We start from the raw sequence: 19,135 nt of genomic DNA, 5'->3' as shown, positions 1-19,135 counted from the left end.
AACGGCTTACTTGTGCTCATGCTCAGCAAAGAAACATTGAATGTACATTAGGCCTATGTCACATTAGTTAGTCACAGTCTGCTGCAGTGTGAACACCTACAGTAGAACAACCTTTTAAATACCTAAAATAAAGCTCACGTTTTAAATCCGCTATTTTAGAAACACAGAGCCCACAATCATGATGGAAATTTTCACAGATATTGGTAATGAAAGTGCTCAGTTAGTAATTAGGCAAGGAAGTGTTATCACACACACTTAACTGAATACATTCATTCACCCTGCTGTGCCCTGAAACATCACTGACGTCGGAACCTTCAGTTTCCAGCGTGACACCAATAAACAGTGGAGATGAGACGGCTCCCTAAATTGAACATGACTCACCCTGAATTTGTAATTGTGATTTAATTCAGAATATTTTCTTTCATGGAGTGTTTTTTCGCTATTTTGTCCTCTTCCTTTAAGCTGTCTAAACATAAGGTAGGAGTGTGATCATAATGATGTGTTACTTGCAATGTGTCCAGATACACAGCTGTTTCAGAACCGACTAAAGGGAGCATTTGTTTGGTGCATTTAGGAGGGACAGGGAAGAGAAACGGAGAGCAATGCCTCAAAGTCACAGAAGCAGGATTTTGATTGGAGGGTCAGTGAACTGAATCCCTGAGCTGCGCCGGGAAAATCTGGCCAGGGGAAATAGATGAGTTAAAACCCTTTCCTACCCTTGAAGCAGTCCTGAGCAGCAACTTGGGCCATAATTTATCTAAATGTACTGTGAAAAACGCCTTTTCTTCAATACAGTAAGGATTGAGAATTCAGCGGGGGGAAGAGCTGACTGGCGAAGATATTTTGCATGTGTCAGGTCAAGAGAGGATGTTTTACTTGACAGCTGCGCCCAAGTGCATGACAGCATCTTTACGACATAATAGTCTTCAGTATGTTTGTTAATCCTGAAAGGATTAATGGATAAATGTACTGCCTTCACAATAAAAAAAAATGATCATATATAATAAATAAACATAACAAATTCGAGAGGGATGCAAAAAAAAAATCTTCACAAAAAACATCCAAGTAACTCTCCTTTTACAGTCAGAGAAATTAAACACAAAAACGATTAAAAGTTGTTTCCTGTAGCGTAAACTTTTCTTGTTTCTGTCAGATAATAGCATCAATACAACAGTGAATAGTAATCATGAATTTCAAATGAGCTGTTGTTAGTCCAAATTCATGTTAATTACAGTGCAAGAGCTCCAAAGCAGATTTAACATGCTGAATCAGCCACACAGCCAACAATTAGGACTGACTAGCGCTGATGGCGTGGGATGGTCTGGCCAACGGCTCAACGATGTTGAAATTACCCAAGGGTGTTGGAAAACAAAGGTGTACATAATCTTTTATTTTATTTTTTTCTAGGAGAGATGGTTTGTCATTGTATCATTATAAGAAGACACAAACCAATTAAAACAGTGTGACTTTGCTGGCCGGCTAGCTGCCTCCGTTAGCTCTTACATGTTAGCTACCATTTCAGTCTTGCTCCTGTCTACAGATTTTCCTCACACCATCATACAGAAATGTCCTGAGAAAGTACTAGAAACATGGGAAAATAGCCAAGTCAGTGACTAAAGCTATTTGTAGCTCCGAGTATTGCACAACCTCTGGTTTTTCAAAACTAGCTAATTCTAGCTAAATGCTAAGTCTGGTTCGCACCTGGTTATGAGCTGTCCAGTCCTACCGAAAGAGGTTGACAGATGCCTCCATCACAGAAAAAATGTGTTATCCACCATGACAGTCCTGCTACTGTCCTGTCCCACCAATATGTCCTCGCATTATCACATATAGATGCACATTTCGTGTAAGAACAAACTAGAAACATGAAAAGTTTGCCAAGTCAATGACGACATAAAGTATGACTGTGGCTCTTAGCTGCAGCTTCAGAACTAATTAAACCTGGTTTGCACCTGGTACAAAGCTTGTGCTGTCAAGTCCAGTTTAAGTTGACACATTCCTTTCTCCACCACAACAAGGATCTACTTTTTAACTAATTTCATATAAGCTAGCTACATTACAGTCATGCTCCTGTCCTAACCTACTTTTTTTCCCACATTATCACATGTAAATGCTTGCTAGAAACTGATGTAAGTTCCCGTCATTCGAGCTGAAGTTGAATGACATGTTTTATTTAGGACTTGGACGCCTTGTGCTGCCAGTCGATAAGTTGGCTTTATTTGACCCTCTAGACACTTTTAACTGACACTATGCACACACAAGCCATGCATTGCTACACTGATACACTTTAGACCAGTAGAAACTTGCTAGCATAGCAATAGTTTAGCTAACGACTACCCATGTAAACCATCTCTTAAAGTGACAGTCATGGACCGTAACAGGTAACTTCAAGAGCGTATGGCTGCAGCCTGAATACCTCCTGTCTCATGCCTCCCGTCTTATGCCTGGGCGTGTCCAACGGTAAACTCAGAATACGAAATTGAGAATTCTTTTCTAAATGAAATCACAGTTAAGTTAGTGAGCATGATGCAATTGATTGAACGCAGTTTAAACTCTGAAATTAACGATAGCCATACATAGAGTATAGTTGGCAGATTTGTGGATGTTAATGTTGTCTCCCTGATGTTAAAATTTGTTGTTTATTTGATGAAACCTGCGATGACTTTACTTTTTTTTTATTAATGCTTTATTTGCAAATTCATAACAGTAAAAAAGGATAAGCGTGACATAAAAATGTATGCCAATTGAAAAAAATATAGCTCAACAATGAAGCCACCCACATAATACTAAAATTAATACACTTTTACAAGTATAAAATATGAGACCACAGAAGAGTAGGCTACAATAAAAAGGTTTTCATGCCTCCCATTAGAAGGGGATCTGATATCTAAAATTTAGATAAGAAATATAAGAAATTATGAAACATTTAAAACTGCATCAGCGTTTAACGTTGACATTTGTTTAAGCCATATTACATGAGAGGGTTTCATTTCGAGGTCCGAAATGCACATCACTGCAGTGTAGGCCTCCTCAAGTGTAATATTGTTATTATACAACAACGGTTACCAACAAAATAAGTGATATTCAATCTGTATTCATATTGTGGAGCAATTCGCTCTTTAAATACAAAAAAAAAAAAAAAAAAAAAAGGATTGCTAGTCACTCCCTGTTTAGTCAGCCAGCCAATTTGAGCTACAGCTTTGTAGAGACCGTGGGATTTTCCAAACTGAATAAATTCCGACCGCACATATAACACAAAACTGCTTTGCTCCAAGTGCAAGACATCTGCTGAAAACATAATTGTATTCATTAGCATGATTATCGTACTGTTCAAAAACATCCAAAACACCAAAGTACGAAGACATAGCGGACCAGACGCAAGCTTTTATTTTGTAAAGTCGAAGCTCGGGGACAGCACCAGCCGGGAAGGCATGAGACGGGAGCCATGAGACGGGAGGTCTCCAGGCTGCAGCCATACCCGACTCGGTAACTTAGCCAGCCTGCAAACTAATTAACCAGCCTCTTACCCGCAGGCACAGTGATACAACAAAGAAACACAGTATCACCTTTGTTTTAATAGTGATAATATTCTGTGCTTTTTTTGTGTGTTATTAATAAACAACAATCAGCAATACATTTTTGAACGACAAAAATAACTGCAATTGAAAGAGAGAAGGGAAGGGAAGGAAATTTCTGTCGTTGCTTTGACACTCTCAGCTTCGGTGCCAAATGCAGCAAGGTCAGCTAAACTACTTTTTTTTCAAACCTCATTTACTGGCATCCTGTGTGATTGACTATGTCCGCAGCTGACAGCACAGTCGGCAGCCAATTAGGAGAGAGGCTCCGTGGTGCAAAAGGATTTTATCACTGAACTATGACCAGGATGCACACTTTTAAAATCTTTGACTGTGTGGCAATCTGAGTCTTACACATAAAACATAAGACTCAGTAGGCTGTTATAGGAGTTTATTATGTGGCGGCTGCTCTGTGGCCATGAATAATAGTTTTGCAGTTCAGTCGATCTCATTGCTCTTTGTTTCTTTGGCTGAAAAATTATGTTAGGGCAGCCAGATTTATCAGTCCATTTCTCAAAGTCTCAAGTCAATTTCCTACACATAACGGAGTGGAAACAATATGGTCACCAAGTCTGAAAATCAGACAAAAATAATCATGCAATGACAAAATTCTCATTTCGAGATACAATGGTTCACAGCAATCAGCAAGTCACTCACTAACTCAAATTAGTCAAACAGACCTGGCAGCCACTTGGTCAGTCACTCATTTGGCAGAGATAACAGTGATCCAGCCTTCCGTTTAGCAGCCAAACACAGCTCCTGATGTTCTGCCTGTCTGACTGCCGCTGACCTCTTTCTGCCTGTCAACCCCCCCAAATACTCTGACCTCTCAGGTCACAGCTCTGTGACTGCCACATCCATCAAGGAGCAGGTGAATGCTAACAAGCCACACTGTTCCTCCACTTACATCAGCTATGAGGCTAAAACAAGAACCTAAAAATGTCTCCTCCTCCCCCCCCCACTCATATGTGACATTATGATGCATGGTTATCTGGGGAAACACCAACCCAAACAAATATAGTAAGTATTTTTTTGACTTGCAAAAAATTGCTTCTTGTGAGCAGGTATTATCCCAAGGTGATGTTTGTCACACCAGTCACTTTATCTAACAACAAATATTATGTATCTTGAATTATGCAGTCCAGCAATAGTCTCTTTAAACCTGTGAAAATATACACTATTCTGTGGAAGGGTATAATAAATTGTTGGTTGATGACATTTTAATTCACCTCACTAAGGTGAAATGCTATCACAAGCAGGACTTTGGATGCTTGCCATAAATTACCTCTTGCTGCTTTAGAGGGTGATCTTTTGCAGAATATTTCAGCTTTAAAATGTTACTTATTTCCTGTATCATAATGTACAATATACACAAACCTCTGACATAGTCTCCTGTTAGTGTATAAATATTACACAGTACATATGTATGTGAGCCTCAGCAGGTGGGTAAGTTGTGTCATTTGTACAGTAAAATGGACATCACATGTCTGCAGAAATGTCCCAGGTGGGGACATTGAGGAGTAAATGAAGTGAGAGGGTTTATCTTGGACCACTGAACTGTGAAAAGGTGTGTGTGTGTGTGTGTGTGTGTGTGTGTGTGTGTGTGTGTGTGTGTGTGTGTGTGTGTGTGTGTGTGTGTGTGTGTGTGTGTGTGTGTGTGTGTGTGTGTGTTCCAGACTTGCTTTAACCTGCTTGCTTTACCATGTAGTTGGAGGTTTAACAAACAAACTGCCCAACCAACTGCCCGCCATAAAACCTTCATTAATTTACAAAGAAATGATAATGAGCAGTAGATCATTTTCATCAAGTGGAAAGCTAGCAAAGACGTTTCAACAGCTTTGTTAATTCAGAGGCCGAACTCTATGACAAACCCTTATAACATCATAACAGGTTGTACGAAGATCACCCCACCTGGGCGCTGCTAAAAAAAAAACAAAGCTGTTTCCAATTAACAAATGGAGATCAAGTGATTTGGCTTGGGAAAACGTAATTAAATTGTTAACTGTGTCCGTGAGTCACCACACTAGCTCTGGACATTAATAAATTCAGCTGGCAACATGCTGAGATCCATTATTCTGAGAGAGGTAGCCAAAATGATGGGGCGGCAGAGGAGACAGAGGTATTAGTGTAGCTTATAAATCTAAATAACTGATGGACACAGAGACAGACCTCAACAACAAAGGCACACAAAACAGATGAGGAGGTAAGGTGCCTCTTTTCATCAAAATACAAACAGGCATCCGACTGCTGTCCGCTTTAGTGCTCTGCTGAACCCAGCCGGTGTCTCACAGTGGAAGTATTTACTTTGGGGTTCACCCAAGGGGTGCCACGACACACTGACTCACTTCTGCTTCCTTACCGACTGTGCTGCATAAAAGACAGAACGCAGCATGTTTATACCGCCGAGCTCGGTACACCCACGACAACCACGTTTGATTTACGTCACACGAGTGGGAAGACCTACCTGGATCACAGAGAGCCAGAAATAAACTCAACCAGACATGGGACGGTAAATGAATAGAAAAAGGTAAACAAAATGTAATCCAAATCAAATACACAGGATGAAAAAATATATCAAACGTCAAATTAAACTTGTACAGCTACTGTATATACACCCAAGACACTCGGGTACATTGGTGGCATGCTGCGTTCCTTTTCTACAGTGTGTTTTCAATTGTGTCACTATTGGCTGAACACAACTAAGTCGGTGTGTGGTGCGGCTAAGCCACCGAGCCTGTGGTGGCGTTGCCGACATGAGCAGGAGGAGCCGAGGTGCGGTGTGCGTTTCCTGTCATAGCAGCAGGACGCTGACAGCAGCCATCAGGGAAATGGTCGCCCAAAACATCAGCTCCGAGGGCCCCTTGAAGCATGACATTTCGGAAAACACTTCTGGCATGAACAGTGTTACCCTCCCTGGAGTTTCTAGCCAAGAACCGTGTACTGCTGGAGTGAGAGCAGGTTGTGTGGCAGTTATGGGACTTTAGTGTGTCCCCTGCTTCAGGTTGGAGAGCTCGTTGTAAAAGTCAACAATGTCCAGCAACGGAGGCAAACAGAGATAAAAAAAGACACATGCATTAAGTCAAAAAATAGATGGTGTAGATAGTGGATATGGGGCTCACGTCAGTGCCATGTTGGACTATACTTAAGATACTTGAGATTGATGTTGTTGCAACTGATATCGTAGCTCAGAGACAGTTTCTATACCCAGTGACGTCTAAAAACAGTGTCGGTGCTTTTTTTGTGCCTGCAAATATCTGGTGACTGGTGACATTTGAAGCAGTTTGTCAGTGAACCCATGGACGGTCCGAACGGGTCTCAGCTAGTGATGTAATGTTCTGTGCCGATGCTACGGAGTGCGTGTTGAGAAATCCCAGAAGTTTCCCGTGAAGTGTGTATCGAGGCTTGTATCGTTTTAGACCAATGACGTCATTGATGACATCCAAAGCCTATTGTAACCTATTGTAACCATGTATTGTAATACATGTGCAGAACATTTATTTATGGAGCAAGAAAAAAAGTTATAGTTATTTTTCTTTTTTTTTTTTTTTAAATACCTTTCCAAACCTCATGACTGGTTTAGGAAGTGGTTTGAGTCTACACCGGTTTTATTATACATCCACGATCTACACGGGCAAAAGTACTGCCCTCTGCTCGGTTAACCCACTTTCCCATTTTAAAATACTAATATTGCCCCTCGTGGCATTATAATTAGAGATGGCTTGATACCATTTTTTGCTTCCCGATACCGTTTCTGATACCTGAACTAGCGTATCGGCTGATACCGAGTACCGATCCGATACCAGTGTGTCATATATTTTATTATGTTTTAACAATTGTATACTACTATCCCTGTATGGATGTGATATTATTTCTATCTTGTCTGTCCGGCTCAGGTTAAACTCTTTGTGAAACATGAACAAATACAAACAATGAATGCCACAGAACTTTTATTATCCAGTTTGACTGTCAGTTATAACGGAAAAAAGAACATAAACTACTTTAACGTCGATTTTCTTTAGGGCTTTATTACGTGGTATCGGATCAGTGCATAAACTCCAGTACTTCCCGATACTGATACCAGCGTTTTAGGCAGTATCGGAACATCTCTAATTATAATATCATGAACAAAGGATTGATTTTACACACATTTGATAGCCACATTCCTCTCAAGGCGATTGAATGAAATATTGCCTTGAGACTACCAGTCACCAGATATTTGCAGGAACAAAAAAAGCACCGACACTGTGGGTTAGACGTCACCGGGTATAGAAACCAGTCTCTGAGCTACGGTATCAGTTGCAACATCATTAATCTCAAGTATCTTAAGTATAGTCCAACATGGCACTGACGTGAGCCCCATATCCACTATCTACACCATCTTTTTTTTGGACTTAATGCATGCATCTTGTTCATCTCTGTTTGCCTCCGTTGCTGGACATTGTTGACTTTTCATCGTCTGCTTATTGTTAGTTTAGTTTGACAGTTACAGACTCTGACAGCACCGCTGCTTTGCCTCATGCTAATAAGGCTCTGTTGAGTCGAGTATAGCTGACAAACAGAGGGATGGAAAACACTGAGATGGATTGACGGACAATGGGACGTAGAGGTGGATAAATGGAGTGCTGAGACAGGAGGGTCAGGAGAGAGATGACCCAGAACAAACAGGCATGAGTGAAGGTGTGAGATTGCATTTAGTAAACAAGGACACAAACACACATGCACACATCTGTCAGATCGACTCTAATCCTTTCCACAACTCTGGTTCTGTGGGCGGTGAAGCAGGAGGAAACCAGCTCCCTGTAAAGATTCAATAACATTTAGATCTGGTGATGTTACGTTGATGTCAGGTTCAGGTCAAAATAGTGAAAGGAACAGAGAGAGAAGAGGGAATATTTTGGGCTAAGAGGTACAGTAGTACTTTCGAGAGATCTGTCCATAGAGATTTTACATAACTCACTCATCCAATGGCAGATTCAGCACTCTGCTGTGTTCAATAATAGCCTGGTGAGAAAACCTGCATGTCTATCACAATCTTGGCTCCTTTAGAAGAAGATTTCTTCACCAACAGCAGTAGGAGAGCTGTTTTGTTCTCTATAGATACAGGATGGTCTCAGACGTGAAGTATCGGTTCAGTTTGACCTCACCTTGCTGTTCTCTTGTCTAAAATATTGAATTTGAGCTAAGGGCCAATACCAGCTAGCCCACAAGCATATAAAATAAGCTTTCAGCCTACGTTTCTTTCCTAAAATGACCTTTTAATGGGCATCAAATCAGTTTGTTTTCAGGGTTTTCCAGAACCACACCGCAGCCCTAAAGGATATGAAGAAGTTTCAATCAGCCAGCATGGCTCATGCAAGACAAATTTTATGCAATATATCTTCCCTGCAGTTGTTTTGATTTGTGGATTTGGTTGCACAGCCGTCTGTGTTTTGGTGTTTCTGCTAAAACTATTTTTGAGCCGAATGAACACACCAAGCCTACAGCTATTTATATATTTATATGTTCTCTAGTAGCTGTTAAATAGGAGTGTTCAGTATGACATAATTTGTATTTCCATGGACGATTTTCTTTTTATAATTGTTTTCATTCAATTTCAGGCCTTCCACCATGGGGATTTGCTTACAATTTCTTACTAACTAGAGGACGCAATTTCATATTGTATTAATTCAATTCAATTTTATTTATAGTGTCAAATCATAACGGGAGTTATCTCAGGACAGTATGATTTTAATATATTAGATCATAAAACAAAAATTTGCATACTTAAAACATAAATACACATATACACCTCCAAGTGTTATTACATTTCTTCACATACGCCCCTTAGCTCCTACCTTCTACAACATATACAATAATTATTTAATCCAGATAAGTACATTTCCAAATTAAAATGTTATTTCTATTTTGTGTTCTCTCTCCGTGTGGATTTAATCTCCACAATACGATTTCAACAAACCCTTAAGTTCGTTGAAAACCAAATATTTGTATTATATCTGATTAAATTAGATTAATCTATTCTTTGTAAATGACACTAATCTATTTTATCAGAAAATCTGAAAATTTCCCACAAAACATATTTGGTTACTTTAAGTTCAGTTTAGGTTAAAGCTGCACCAATCATTTTTTTATTAAGACAAGGCATCATGCAAGGCATTGTCATGAACAGGTCCATATGATATCGTACGAAAATGTTTGCACACCAAAATGTATGACATCCTATGAAATTAGGAGACCGCCGGCTGGTCACGTAACGCCGGCTAGTCACGTGACGCCGGCTGGCTACGAGCTCCATGACGCCGAGCGGCAGTTGCTAGCTGTTTGAGCCGCTAAAGAGCTTTGCGACGCTGGCTACAGACCTCCATCAGCGGTAGTTGGTGGTTCAGTTACCATAAGGTGACTTTGAGCCAGGTACAGAGGACCGTGAGCTTCCGATCGTTTCGGCGGACATTATGGTTAAATTTAGTCAACAAAATATGAGCGTTCTACCATGACAAAAGTTAAGATTAGGCACCAAAACAACCAGTTAAGATTAGGAAAAAGATTGTGGTTTGGATTAAAACACTCCTAAGGAACACACATTTCCTGGGTGAATTATACAGCGATCATCAATGCAGTGAATGCAGCAAAACATTATGTGGAATGCTTACGAATTACAGTGCTTAACTTTTCGTAGCTTTATCAACGAATGGTTCATGAGAACAGGCTGCTTCATTAATGTGTGTAATGTGAAAGCTGTCAGTAGAAACCCACAGAGAATTATCCTCTGCTCCCCTTAGCTACAGAGCTTCTTTTGTTACCATCTTTAAGCTCTGTTATATAGATATATGCTTAGTGCATTGTCATGATTTGGGATTTTGAGGCCTCAGAGTCCTTCACACTTGGCATGCTTTATTTTGGAAGTCTCTGGTGCCAGAGGTAAGTTAAGACAGACCTTGTAGATGTTCCTTTGTCATGGTTAATAGTCTGGCCCAAGGGTTACACAACATTGTTTTACCTCCTCCCCGGTGATGTGATTATACGTGATTCTATGTGATGTGGGACATACTGTATAAAGTGGAGGGATTGTATTCTTACATTATGATTTTGGTATATCTGTGTCCATGTATACGTGCTGTAACAAGACAACTTCTCTGACATCAGATTTGTGTCGTAATTAAAGCTTTAGTAACTTTTGGATATTAACGAACATCCATTACATTCAAGCCATTGCCAAATGAGTTGCTACTAAGCTAATTAAGACTATCAGCTCCTCGTGGAAGGCTTGTATCATGTGGACGCGCCGACAGTCTTATTGTCATTACTTAGAATTCCTCATGGGGGTGACAGAAACTATGCACTTTAGCTTTAACTTATATATTCAAGTAAGAACAACTGAGGCTCATCGAGTTATTCCTTTAATTCATCAAAGTGTAGTTTTCCACATCAAGCTCACTGTTTTGGTATACTAAACCTGCAACTTTACTGCTTTGGTTCATTCTCACGTCTCTCATCAGCGTTGTTTCCAGAGGCCACAGCCAGCTGTACTCTACCCGCTCAGCACCAAACGGCAGACATGTGAAGCATTTAAAGCTGCAGTGGGTAGAATGCAAAAAAAAAAAAATTTGAAGTAGCCTAAAACGTTTTCATGCAGCTTTCCCTCTCCTCTTTCTGTTGCACGGGCATTGCATGTACAGAACAACAATTCCTCCAAAATCCAGTCCAGAACATAATGGGCGCGGCTTTCAACACATTGCAAATGTTGTCAAACGGTCGCAGTTTGGTTAGGTTTAGGTAAAAAATCTACTTGTGTTTTGTTTGGGCACCACAACTACTTGGTTAATGGTCCAATATGTAATATATTTACTGTAATAAATCCCAAAATGACACCAATGCGTCATCAGATATTAAGGAAACATGCTAAGTTGAAATACTATCTTTTCTGACAACAATGCTAATGCCAGTATTTTCTCCTTTTGAAATTTCCGTTCCGTGAGGGTATTTTCTGTTTGTGTTTTGGCCTGTGTGTTGTTATCAACTGCCCAGTTTGACAGGCAGGCTGGGTTGCCAGATATACGTGTAAAAACGTAAACCCAGCGTGCTACAGCTGTAACGTTAGTACAGCCATAAAAGCAGCAAACAAACAAACGGAATCAATAGAGATAGATTCTACCCAACATAAAAAAACAGTTGCGTGACCAGAGACGTAACAAACCCCTGGTAAATATTGTAGATGTAAGATTAAGAGCCCAAAAGGACGCCGACTTGGCTAATTTCCTCCTGAACAGGTAAGCGTTAGCTTCAGGCTAAATTATCACGGCTACAAGGGACGGGCATTTTATGTCATTTCAACATTTGTGTACACACATTGAATTATATAGCTAGAGTACCTGAGTTGGTTACTCAAAAAACATTCGAGACACAGCCAATAAAGTGATCCCGACTGGTCTTGGCTAACGCCGCAATGCTAACCCTGCTAACCCTGCTAACTGCTAACGTTACTGGAGGACCAGGCAAGCGGCCACGTGTAGCCTGTTCAACGGCCGTCGCCGACAATGGTGAGTTATTTTAAGCCAAGAAATGGGGGCTGTAAATCGGGAAGAGAGGACCGTGAGTTTGCAGTGTGTTTAGCAATTTTTGCCATAATTATAAGCCAATAAAGTGTGTTCAGTTGGGTGGAGAGGATGGCAAACTAGTGGTATTTTTAGCGGTTCCTACCGTAATTCTAAGCCGAGGAAGTGTGTCTGTCCATCGGGTGGAGGGGACAGCGAGGTTGTTGTGTTTTTAGCGGTTCCTATCATAATTCTAAGCCGAAGAATAGTGTCTGTCATTTAGGTACTCCGCGTGAGCACGAGCTTTTATGACAATATGTCAATATAGCCAGCATCTAACATTAGCTACTCCACTGTGTTGTGGAGTAATGTCTGGCTATGTGAGACTAGCCTTCTAGCAACATTGTTGTGGATGCTGCGGTCTCAGCCTGGCAACCTCCGTGAACTTCGAGTTCATATTGCACATTTAACTTTAGAAAAACATCGTGGTTTGGGTAAAATCAGACGTTACTACACTTCTGGTTAAGCATGTTACGCTGTACGTGACATAGCTCTGTTCGTTCCGGTTGTTCCGTAAAGTAAAAAAAAAATCCCTGTTTGCTTTTATTTTCAAATGGGACACGAGTCCTGTTTGTTTGACCCATCAACCACCCCAACCTGCCTCCTTACGCGGAACTTGGCGCTAATATACTCTGTCACCTTACTTTCTGCTTTGCTCCCGTCATAATTACTATGGCCCCTAGAGGGTGCTGCCTAGTGATGGTCAAGTGAAGCTTCGCGAACCACTGTCTTTATTTTCGGAGCTCACTAGATGGCGCTCTCTGTTCAAAGAAAAAGGTTAAAGGAATGGCAATTCAGTGTGTTTTCAACCCTTTGTTGAACATCTAGTGAGATCAGAAAATAAAGACAGTGGTTCGCAAAGCTTCATTTGACCATCACGAGTGCTGCCACTATAAACGTAAACATGAGTCGTAATTGCTGCTTGAACAAATGACCTATGGGAGCATTTTTCGTGGGAAGACAGTCTCCGGAACAGCCAATAGAAACGCTTTGTCTCTCTGAAATGTCCTGTGATTGACCAAAGTCTCCCGTCACACACAGCCTGAAAACAGAGCCAAGAGGTGGTGCAGAAGTCTCATTTTCTCTCAGACCACTTGAATCGGCTCCGAACTGCAGCCCTTTGCTGCGCATCATTCCCCCTCTCTCTCCCCTTTCGTGTCTTCAGTTGTCCTATAGAAATGAAGGCCTAAAAATGCCCAAAACATTATCTAAAAAAAATATATAAATAAAAAAAAAATACAGTGCCTACCACAGCAAATAATTCCCAAGGTTAAAAGGAGAGTGGCTATTGGACCACGCAGGTAAACAGAACATGCTCACCATATCAACTTAAAAGTTGATAATACTGTACGTCAATGTTGTTCCATTGTGTCCGAAAGAAAACAATTATGGCTTTTAATTAGGCTACTTGAGGTTAGTAGGAGTTACTTTGGCCAGGCTAAATACAGTAACTGTGGGAATAATAAAGGTTCTTCTTAAGTCCGTGTTTTTGACATTAATAGTGATGGAAAATGAAATTTTTGCACAAATGAGTACAAATTTTCTGAGTGCTTGACCTGAGTGTAGAATCATTCAGCACAGATAAAGTTGTCTGGACTCTAGAGCCATTGCCTGCTTCCCTTATATTTCACATTTAGCCGTTGAACTTATCATGAACAACTTACACAGACTTTCAAAAGTGGAAAAAGCTTAATTTTCCCCGATCCATTGAACAAGGAACCAATAAGGAGTGCAAAGGTCTCAGCATACTGCAGTGAATAACCCACTCTCCCTCCTCTGTAGGTCCTATATCAATAGTAATGAGCAAAGGCAAACAGAGTTATCATTACATGGAGATAAAGCTGCTCCAGGGCCTGTGAGGCTCACTGTTCTGCGTTTCAGTTGTCCGTCAGTCAAATTTCCTCAGATGATGTAAAGTCTCAGATATGAACTGCTCTGATTTTGTCAAAATTTGGAGGCTTGAGGGACATGTTTTACAGGGAGGGGAAAGTGAAACTATCAGACCTAAATCTTTTAAGGACTTGATAATTACACTAATTAATTGTAATCAGGCACATTGAAAAGCTCCTAATTAGGTTTACTCCTACGCTGCAAATTTGGAACTGGCCACAAATAGAAACTCATCCTTACAAATTACAATTCTTGGCTTATCGAAGGCATATAAAAGTAATGGTCAGGAGTTCTTCTCATGCAGATTTCTTTGGATTATGTAATATTTGAAAGGGTGTTTATTTTTTTAACAGTCTTCTAGAGTTGGCGTTCTTATCAAAACATTGTAAAAGCTGAAAAGACCAAGCATGTTTCTAACATTATTTCTTCTAATGGTCATAATCCTCGAGTTCTTTTTAATGCCCTCAAAACTGTTCTTAATGTCCCACAACTCCAGTGTTTGGAGAACCCATCAAAAGTGTGTGAGGAGTTTCTCCACTTCTTTATCCACAAGGTGGAGAGCATTAGGCCCCTTATTGGTCCACCTTTGTATGATCTTGGCATTTCTGTAACCTGTTCTGCTGTTTTGAACCAGTTTAAGCCTGTTAGTTTGCCTTTTTTAGAAAATATTATTGGTCAAATGAAGACCACTGGCTCCCCCAATGATTTGATTCCCCCACGTCTTTTTAAAGAGGTTTTTCCTACAGTGGCGCCCTGCATACTTGATATTGTTAATGTCAGTTTAATTACTGGAGTCGTACCTATGAGTTTTAAACACGCAGTTGTTCAACCCTTGTTAAAGAAACCTGGTCTGGACCGACTTGAACTCTCAAATTATCGGCCTATCTCTAAGCTCCCTTTGCTTTCCAAAATTATGGAGAAAGTTGTTTATTTGCAGCTGAGCACATTTTTGAATGACAAATGTATAACTGAAATTTTCCAGTCTGGGTTTAAGTCAGCCCACAGCACTGAGACAGCTCTGCTGAGGGTTTTCAACGACATTTTTTTGGCTTCAGACTCTGGTGATACTGTTGCTCTGCTGCTATTGGACCTTACGGCTGCGTTCGATACAGTCGACCACCAAATCTTATTGTTTCGACTGGAGAACTGTGTGGGCATTAAGGGGTTGGCCTTAGCCTGGACTAGGTCCTATTTGGAAGGCAGAAGCTTTTCAGTTCAGGTTGGTGATGCTGTGTCCTCTACGGCTCCTCTGTCATGCGGAGTTCCTCAAGGGTCTGTCCTTGTACTTTTTTCAATGTACCTGCTGCCTGTTGGGTCAATCCTCAGAAGTCATAATGTTTCGTTCCATTTTTATGCTGACTAGTGATTCAGCTGCTGCGGTTCCTGTTGACGTGGGTTGTCTAACCCGACACATTAGCCCTGTGGTTACAAACCTGGGTGTCAAGTTGGACGGTCGTTTAACTTGATGCGCAGATTGGTGCAGTGGTGAAGACCGGCTTCTTCCAGCTGAGGCAACTAGCCAAAGTAAAACCGGTTCTATCTCGACATGATTTTGAAATTTTAATCCATACTTTTATCACCACTCGTTTAGATTATTGCAATGCACTTTACACTGGTATTAGCAAATCAAATATGGCACGATTACAGCTAGTCCAAAATGCAGCTGCTCGTCTTTTAACTGGAACTAGAAAATTTGACCATATTACACCCATCCTCCAATCACTCCACTGGCTCCCTGTGCACTTTCGCACTGATTTTAAAATTCTGTTATTTGTTTTTAAATGTCTGCATGGCCTGGCCCCCCAGTACCTGTCTAATCTGCTCGTGCCCTACACCCCCTCTCGTTTGCTCCGGTCGGCTGACCAGGCACTAGTCGTCCCCAAGACTAAACGTAAATCCAGAGGTGACCGTGCGTTTGCCGTGGCAGCTCCGAGACTCTGGAATGAGCTGCCTTTGCACATCAGACTGACTGAGTCTCTTGCTGTTTTTAAATCTCGTCTTAAAACTCATTTATTTTCTTTGGCTTTTTTAACTCAGTTTGAGGGTTGACTTTGAGTTTTGTATTGCTGTATTTATTTTTATTATTTTATTATTTTTGTGTTGTGCATCTGTTGTATGTTATTGTTTATTCATAGACTGTGTTCAGCACTTTGGTCAACAGTGTTGTTTTTAAGGTGCTTTATAAATAAAGGTGGATTGGATTGGATTCTACCATTGAGAGAACACACTGATTGGCAGTGTTGAGATGTTGAGATATTGAGATGCTTTACAAAAAGATGTAAAGTTGAAAAGCCAATAAACATATCCAGGGATCATTTGGACTATTTCTTGATTTCTGGACCTTTAATGCCCAATATTACCAAATGTAGCTTGCACAGTTACATCTGACCATTCATTAATGCTCAAGAATAAGATGAATATTGAGGATCAAATTCTGATTTTGAAATATCATATTATATATTTGTTAATTTGGATCCAACACTGAGATGTTGCTGAATGGCCCAATGTGCCATTTGTCATGAAAGAAGATCACCAAGTATAAAAACCTTCCAAAGCAGTGGCAATGCCCATTTGGCTGATCTGCTGGTTGGGTGACCGATCATTAATCTGTTTACCAAGTAATGGGCTAATATTACTTTAACATGTTTTTTTAGAATAGGGCTGCAATTAACGATACAAGCCTTCCGTGATTATTTTCGGGATGAATCGATTAGTCCAAGATGACATCCTCAAATATCTCATTTTGTCCACAACTTAAAGATATTCAGTTTACTGTCATGGAGGAGTGAAGAAACTTGAAAAATATTCACATTTAAAAAGCTGGAATCAGAGATTAAAAAAAAAATAAATAAATACTCAAACAGATTATCAAAATAGTTGGCGATAAATTTAATAATTGACAACTAATTGATTAATCTATTAATATTTGCAGCTATAATTCTTAATTTTTTTTTCTTCATAATGACCAAAGACCATATGAAATCAAGCTAGTTTAGTGTGCAGTTTAAGTATCATTGTGACCAAATTAGAAGTTTCATTGATCTATAGAAAAAAAAGGCATGAGATTTTGACGCAATAGGCCGGATCATAAGATTTAATATTGACTAATATTATAATAGTCGCATGTTATTCGCATGCAAATAACATGTTAAGCTTGATAGGTGTAAAACTAGCCTTCTTCATACTCACAAGCTTATAGGCTATACTAAAACTTGCACTTGAATTGTATTCCCAACTATCCCCAGTGCTTTGAATGCAGCCGTTGTCTCGACCCTGGGCCGCGCAACCTTACCTGTCTGTCAGGTGCTCTGCTGTCCAGCGGGTACCAAGCCTGCAGTCTCCGGGGATTCCAGACCCGCCCACCGGCTCTCCGCTGTCCCAGACCTGCTCACCTGTGTGGCGGAGGCGGCTGGAAACCAGTCAGCGGTGCTGGGAGGACTGCACGGGCGGAGAAGGAACAGCAGCGTATCCACCACCGGAGGGGAGGAAAACTCCATGTTCACATCCAGAACATCCCGACAAAAGTGATGTCCGCCGGTCAATGAATGTCACTGCGATGCCAGATGAGCAGAGTATCCGAGTACGTGTGGTGACGCTGTTCTAAAAAGGACGTCTCGGTTTGTTCGCTGGCTGCTCCTCGTCCGCCACACACACTGGACTCTCTCTTTTTTTTTTTTTTTTTTTTTTTTTTTTTTTTTTTTTTTTTTTTTTTTTTTTTTTTTTTTTTTTTTTTTTTTTTTTTTTTTCCCTCTGTCTCTTTCTCGTTCTCTCTCTCTCTTTCTCGTTCTCATTCTCTCTCTCTCTTTCTTTCTATCTCCCTCTCTCTCGTCCCTCTCTCTCTCTTTCTCTTTCTCTCCCTCTCTCTCCCTCTGTCTCCCTTTATCTCCCTCTCTCTCCCTCTCTCTCTCCCTCTCTCTCCCTCTCTCTTTCTCTCTCCTCTCTCTCTCTCTCCCTCTCCCTCTCTCTCTCTCTCTCTCTCTCTCTCTCTCCCTCTCTCTCTCCCACCCTCTCTCTCCCTCTCTCTCTCTTGTCCCTCCAACTTCTCTCACTCCACCTCTCTTCCTCTCCCTCACGTTTTCAATTACATTTTCAATTCAATTTGATTCAATTTGATTCAGTTCAATGAAACAGTTCTATGTACATTAACACAATGTTAGGATGGGTTTATATCATTTTACAAATCTATTCTATGGCAAATATAAGTTATTAATCAATATGAAACAAAAAGTACATTTTAATAAACCTCACGCTTTCTCTGTCTCATCTGAAAGTCTCTCCCTCACACTTCTAGCTCCTCTCATTCTTCATCTGTATTCACATCAACCAAATTCAGAGGTTGATATACTGCATGTCAGATAGGTGCCATACTTGAAATATCTTGCATGGTTTGCACTTTTGTTGATTACTACATAGATTCATATCAGCCTATAGCCTGTGTATTAGGTTATTATTGCATTGTCATTCTGTAATGTAATTCGACTGCTACTACTTCTGTCAATGACACCTATCACACGTCTGTCTATTCTGCAGAAGGAATATCAATATAACCCATTGAATGTTTTTTTATTATCCGAATAGAGGATCTCAGGAGAGAGGAGTGTGTATATATTCCACAGATTATAGATTGCTTCCGGGAGTATTTTGTGAGTTTGGCCTTTAAAGTCCTGACTTGACTTGACAAATACCAAAGACAAATTTCTACTACAGGCCATGGTGGAAAATAAACATGTACTATATGTACATTTATTCATTTTCCTTTGTTTAACAAAGGTAAAAGTCTCATTGAAATCAATATCTCTTTTTCAAAAGACACATCATAAAAGCCTTGTTAGAACAATAAATACAATACGAACAACTGTCACACTATGCAATGCTCACTTAAAATGCATAAACAGCTGTTTCCAAAATTGTCTGAAATGAAGTAAAAACAATACATTTAGATATAAATGATCATCCTATTTGGCCATGGCTGAATGTATTTACCAACGAAACATGACATAAATGGAACAATCTTATTGTTATGAGCCATTATAATCACAGACATGTATACATGCTTAGTTTAGCAGACGATCGACAGGGATC

General features: G+C 40.3%; 1 protein-coding gene across 2 annotated transcripts in view; it reads right to left on the bottom strand.

The window, feature by feature from the left end:
- Positions 1–17,705, bottom strand: part of cacna1ab (calcium channel, voltage-dependent, P/Q type, alpha 1A subunit, b) — a 223,386-nt gene extending 205,681 nt beyond the window's left edge. For both annotated transcript variants that reach the window (XM_039794714.1, XM_039794706.1), the window contains exon 1: positions 17,346–17,705. The gene's annotated coding sequence lies outside the window, so the exon portion shown is untranslated. The remainder of the gene's footprint in view (positions 1–17,345) is intronic.
- Between the last annotated feature and the right edge of the window lie 1,430 nt (positions 17,706–19,135).

This window comes from Perca fluviatilis, chromosome 1 (assembly GCF_010015445.1).
Source record: "Perca fluviatilis chromosome 1, GENO_Pfluv_1.0, whole genome shotgun sequence".
NCBI lineage: Eukaryota > Metazoa > Chordata > Actinopteri > Perciformes > Percidae > Perca > Perca fluviatilis.
Note: the sequence above shows the minus strand (reverse complement) of the source record. Positions and strands in the feature narration are given on the sequence as shown.